The sequence below is a fragment of the Pteropus alecto genome, unplaced genomic scaffold (genome assembly GCF_000325575.1).
Source record: "Pteropus alecto unplaced genomic scaffold, ASM32557v1 scaffold14, whole genome shotgun sequence".
Lineage (NCBI taxonomy): Eukaryota > Metazoa > Chordata > Mammalia > Chiroptera > Pteropodidae > Pteropus > Pteropus alecto.
The window spans coordinates 18863356-18869251 of record NW_006436810.1 but is presented as its reverse complement, the minus strand read 5'-3'; the positions used below and the strand labels follow the sequence as shown (position 1 = coordinate 18869251).

Below are 5896 nucleotides of genomic sequence, written 5' to 3'. Positions count from 1 at the left end.
GTCTTTTACTGTTTCCTTTCTGTTTGGAGAAATTCCTTTAGCCGATCTCGATCGCCCTTTCACCCCTGGAGGATATTGTCACTGGATGTAAGGTTCGGGGCTGCTAGTTCTTTTAGCAACTAAAGTGTTGTGCCCCTTCCTTTGGCCACCAAGCTCCTGATGAGAAACCCACTATCATTTTAATTATTTTTCTCCTTAAGTAAAGTGTTATTCTTCCATAGCAGCTTTTTTGATTTTTTTTTTTTTTTTTGTCTTTAGGTTTTAGAAGTTCAATTACGATGTGATCTGGTATAGATTTATCCTATTTAGGATTCACTCAGCTTCTTGAATCTCTAGGGTTATGTTCTTACTAATTTGGGGGAAGTTTTCAGCCATCACCTGAGTACGTTTTCAGTCCTGCCTTTCCCCTCTCTTCTTCCAGGACCGAGGTGATACGAACGTTAGATCATTTGTCGCACTGAACACGGTTCCCCTGCCCCCCACATTCTCTCTGTTGTTCAGTTCTTCAGATTCTTTTCTCTGTCCCATCCAATTTACCCTTAAGCCCATTCACAGACGTTTTCCTTTTAGTTATTATATTTTTCAATACAATAAAATTTCCATTTGGCTTTTCTTTATATCTTTGGTGTTTTGGTGAAACTTTTGGCTTTTTTTGCCGAGACGTTCTATTTTTTAATTTGTTTCAAGCATATTCATAATTGTTCACCAAAGCAATTTTACAATGGCTGCTTTAAAAAACTTTGGTTTTTCGTACATCTCTGTCATCTCAATTTTGGCATCTTAAGGTTATCTTTTTAAAATTCTGTGTGAGATCTTCCTCGTTCTTGGTAGGATGAGCGATTTTCAACTGAAACTGAGACATTTCCATATACACGACTCTGGATCCTGTTTAAACCTTCTATTTTAGCTGGATTTCTCTGACACTGTCCTGGCAGAGGGATTGGGGTGCCTGGCAGGGCTGGAAGATTAGGGTTTCCACACTCCTTTGCTATCGTGAATGGTAGCAGAGCCATAGTATTTTCTGTGTTGTTTATCTGGAATAGAGCAGTTATTGCCTAAAAATTGCCTACTTGCCAGGCTGCCCCGTTCCTGGTCTCTTGGATAGACATAAAGCCTGTTCTTGGGCTATTTGGTCTCTGCCTGTCGACATCTCCAGGCTGCTGGCTTCTTCAACTCCAAGTCTGGGATTCATGGGCAAAAAAAATTACTCGGGATTTTCTGCAAGGGTTGGCCGTGTGTTTTTCCTTGGGTCCTAAGATCCCCTATTCAATTTGCTTTCTGTCCACCTTTGAGAGTCTTATGTGTGTTTACGTATAATATCAAGGACAATTATTTGTACTTGGTGGGAGGAAGATCGCACCTTCCAGGACGCTGCCGTCTGTGTCTTCCCTGGTGTTAATTCTTTATTTTTGTGCATGATACTCTTATTTTTGGTGCAGAAAACTTATCCGCAGCTGTGTGTTAAGCTGGCCTTTTAATCTTCCTCTTATTAATTTGTGACCACTACTTCCACAACCTCCAGGAGTGTCCCTGCCCCGGTACACCGATTTTTAACTTGGTGTCTCACTTGAATAAGGGCCTTGAAGGCAGGGACTATATCCCATTCATTTCTCTCCGCATCATCTGATGAAGTGTTTAGAAAATTACAGCAGTTCAGTAAATATTGAACGAATAAATGAAGTAATGAAATAGTTGACTCTCTAAGCCACTTTTGGAAAATAGGACACCTGGGGAAACATTTATAAATGTGGAAAATCGACCAATGTGGACACCTGGCTGATGGTCCTGATTCTTGGAGAATTTGTGCGTTAACAGCAAAGGACGCAGAAGAGCCCCCCTGGGGTAAGAGCTGCAGTGACTCACGCAGCAGAGGCGACGCTGGAGAGAGTCCAGCCCAGACCGCTCCGCAGGACTGTGGGCGTGGCTTCCAGCCCCGCCTCCAGTTCAGTTCGTTGTCTCTGGGCATCACATTTGTGACAGATTTACGCAGAAGGCCCTGGCATTGGGGGTGTTTGACTTTGAGGAATGCCAAGCTACCCGTGTGGTTTGGTGGACTGCGCATGCCCAGCTGAAACCGCGACTTCAGGGCACAAAGGCTGTGTGGTCCTCGGTGCTCTGCCCGGTGGCGCCTTCCTCGTGGGGGGTGCGAGGAAGGAGGGAGGAGGGAGCTTTCCTCGGGAGAAGGCGGAGGTGCGGAGAGTCGGCGGCTCTGTGCCGAGCCCGCGTGAGGACCGGGACCCAGGCCCCGCACTTCGCCTGTCTGCCCTCTGCCTCCGTGGTCTGCCTGTTCTGGACACTCCGTCCGACCGAGCTCCGCAGCCCCTGGTCTTTTGTGTCAGCTTCCGGTTTGCACCGTGTACGCCTGCGCACCGGCGCACCCGCACACCTGCGCCCTTGCGCACCCGCGCACCGGCGCACCCGCGCACCCGCACACCCACGCACCCGCACACCCGCGCACCGACACACCTGCACACCCGCGCACCTGCACACCCGCGCACCTGCACCCCTGCGCACCCGCACGTCCGCGTCCCTGCACACCCACACACCCGCAAGCGTGCACACCCGCGCACCTGCACACCCGCACACCGGCGCAGCTGCACACCCGCACGTCCGCACCCCTGCCCACCGGCGCACCCACAAACGTGCACATCGGTGCACCTGTACAGCTGCACACCTGCACACCTGCACGTCTGCGCACCCGCACACCTGCACATCCGCACACGCGCGCACTCGCACACGCGCACACCTGCACGTCCGCGCACCCGCACGTCCGCACACGCGCACACCTGCATCAGTGCCCCGCCCTTTCCAAGCCTGACCCACATTCCCGCGTCGGAGGCACCGAGTGGCTGATTCGTTCTTCAGTAATGGCACTTGAGGTGTTTCCGGTTGTCGTGAGTGATGCCGCTGTGAGGGTTTCTGTGTGGCTGTGTGTTCCTTCCTCCGGGAAGACACCTAGGAGTGGAATCGCCGGGTCACGGGGTCGCTCCGTGTTTGACCTTGTGAGGAACCGCCAGACCGGCCCTCAGCGGCAGGATGCGGGGCTGCGGCTTCTCGTCACCCCGCTCCCTCCTCTGGGGCCAGTGGAGGGGGGGCTCGGTGAGGTTTCGCATTTCCGTTTCCACTCCCTGGTGACCTATGATGCCCCGCGTCTTTCCATGTGGGCTTCGTGCATCTTCTCTGGGGGAGGATCCATGCAGACCCTTTGCCTCTTTTAAAATTCGGTCGTCTTTTTAGTTTCGAGTTGTACAGTTCTTTAGCTGTTTTGGATACCGGACCTTTGATGTGTGCTTCTCTCCCATTCTGAGGGTTGGCTTTGCACGTTTTGATGTTTTCCATTGCAGCACAAAGGTTTTAGTTTTGATGGGGTCCAGTGTGTCTTTTTTTTTTTTTTTAATCACCTGTGCTTTTGGTGTCAGGCCCAAGAACCCACCGTCTAATTCAGGGTTACAAAGACCTACTCTCCTGGGGTGTGTTATGGGTGGATTTTGAATCACAGGAGAGCTTTTGTTGGGTTGGCCAGGCAGTGGGGGGGCCGGGAGCCTGCAGGGCGTCCTCGTGCCTGAGCCTCCTGTGGGGAACGGGGCACTGGCACAGGCTCTGGCTGTCATCTCCTGGGTACTGGCCGGGGAGGCTTTCGAGGCTGCTGCACAGGCCATGGATGAAGCGAGAAGTATTTTAGGGATAGTGATATGGCGGCCCAGTTGCAGAGGCAAATTTCTGGAGCCAAGAATGACGTAATGGGAGCTGGATTTAAATTGGGGGTTGGGGGAGGGCCAGGCGCAGGAGGGGGCAGCTGGAGTTGAAGACAGCGTGAGGGGGCCTAGAAGAGGGAGTCCAGCTCCCGGGCCACTAGTCTGGGGCCTGAGGGTTGTCAGTGTCCCCTCCCACCCAAACTAGCCCCTCTGCAAGGCCCTCCGTGCTCCAGGTTGGGCTCTCGGGCTTCTTGCATGCTGGGCCCCTGAGCGACTTGAATTTCCTCCCTTGAGGAGGGGCTTTCTCGGGTGGAATGCCCACCACCCGGACAGGGCCAGACCCAGCCACTCACAGTGGCCGAGTTCCAGACTTGTCCATGAGGACGTCTCTGGCATGTCGAACAGCGATAGCAGAACCTCTGAGGCTTGCCCACTCATCCATCCATCCCTCCCTCCCTCCATCCATCCCTCCCTCCATCCCTCCCTCCCTCTACCCACCATCCATGCATCCACTCACCCATCCCTCCATCCACCTTTCCACTATCCACCCATTATCCATCACTTTACCCGCCACCCGTCCCTCCATGCATCTTCTCACCCATCCCTCCATCCACCTTCCACCCAGCATCCATCCCTCCCTCTACCCACCATCCCTCCCTCCACCCGCCAGCCATCCCTCCATCCATCCATTCACATTGTCAGTGAGGGTGAAGGTCATGTTCACAGCCCATGTCGAGGAAGAACGGGAACTCACAACCTGTTGAAAGTCCCAGGAGGTGTATGGAGCGAATGCCTGCTCCAGCAGACACGTGCCGGGCACTGTGGGGTCCGGGGGACCAGAGGTTGCTGACGACAGAGCCTGCCATGTGTCGGGGGCGTCCTTGCCCCCTGTCCCAGGGCGTTCCCGCTGCTGAGCAGAGCCTCATGGCCCTGGGTCTAACAACATCAGACGTGTCAGACTTGCTGCTGCGCCCGCCCCTCCCAGAGCCCTCACGCACGTGGCTGGGAGTGGGGTGTCGGCAAGGCTGTCAGATTCTTGTCCCCATGCGATGGCCAACTGAGGGCCAAGGCCAGGTGAGGTGTCTGGGCAGCTAAAAATGTTTCTGTGCGTCAGGCAGAGCCAGCTGCAGTGGTGACCTCACTCTGCACCTGCCGGAGTGAAGTGTGCACCTCTGCGTTCAGAGCCCAGAGGGACATTGACAGGGCACCAGGCAGGGGCCTCCACATGGGTGACAGGTGGTCCCAAGACCCCACTCCAGCTCGCGCTCCGCTGCCCCCGCCCCGTCCCTCCCTGCCCTTCGAGAAGCACTAGCCACGTGTCCTTGGGCAAGTCACTTAACTGTCTGTGCCTGCCCCCTCCGCCATGGAAAGGCCACCTCCTCTTGTTTGGGGACGGGATGGGCCCCGGCAGTGCTCAGCGTGCGTGCGGCCTTTTCTGACGTGTGCGTGCGTGAGGGCGCTGGTAGGGGGGCTGCCTTTTACGTAGTTGTTGAGCACACCAGGCTAGAGCCACACCTGTCAGACCTGACTCAGGTCACAGCGTGTCCCATCACTGGCCACCCGGCACACTGATCAGGGCTGTGGCCGGTGGCTCTCGGGGAACTGAGGGCCCAGCACCTGCTCCCCCCGCCGCCCCCTTTCATGCTGCCCCCCAGGGGGCACCCAGGGGCTGGGTCTGCCTTGTGCCCCTGCATCTGAGTGGCCCTCTCCCACCCCCGCCCGGCCCCCAGTGCTGGGACTACCACATGTGTCAGCTGGGAGCTGCAAGCCCAATGTCAGCTGCAGACCTAAGGAAAAATAAATGCAGATGTGTCTTCGTGTTGACAGTTCAAGAACAAACCTGCCATAAAACCAGGCGATCCGTTTATTACCTGTGCGCGCAGAGCTCAGCACACCTGCACCTGCAGGCAAGGAAGTGGCTTCGCTGTGCGTCTGGGTGGTTAAGAGGAAGCGCGGTCGTGACACTTTGCAGTGGGGACTGGGGGCCAGCTTGCGTCCTCCACTCCGACTTCAGTGTGGACGAAGCGGATGCGAGGGCTGGGGCAGGACAGCCGCTGCGCTGGCTCCTCCTGAGGCGTCACCGTAACTTCGTGTCAGCCCAAAGGACAGCTAGTTCTTGCTTCTGTGCCTGAGCTCGGTGCACAGGTGATAGGTGACAGGACAGGGGCAAGGCAGGGTCACTGACAGGAAGAGGCGGGGAG

General features: G+C 55.4%; 1 protein-coding gene across 1 annotated transcript in view; it reads left to right on the top strand.

The window, feature by feature from the left end:
• PQLC1 (PQ loop repeat containing 1) overlaps positions 1 to 5896 on the top strand; it is a 28081-nt gene that overhangs the window by 21608 nt on the left and 577 nt on the right.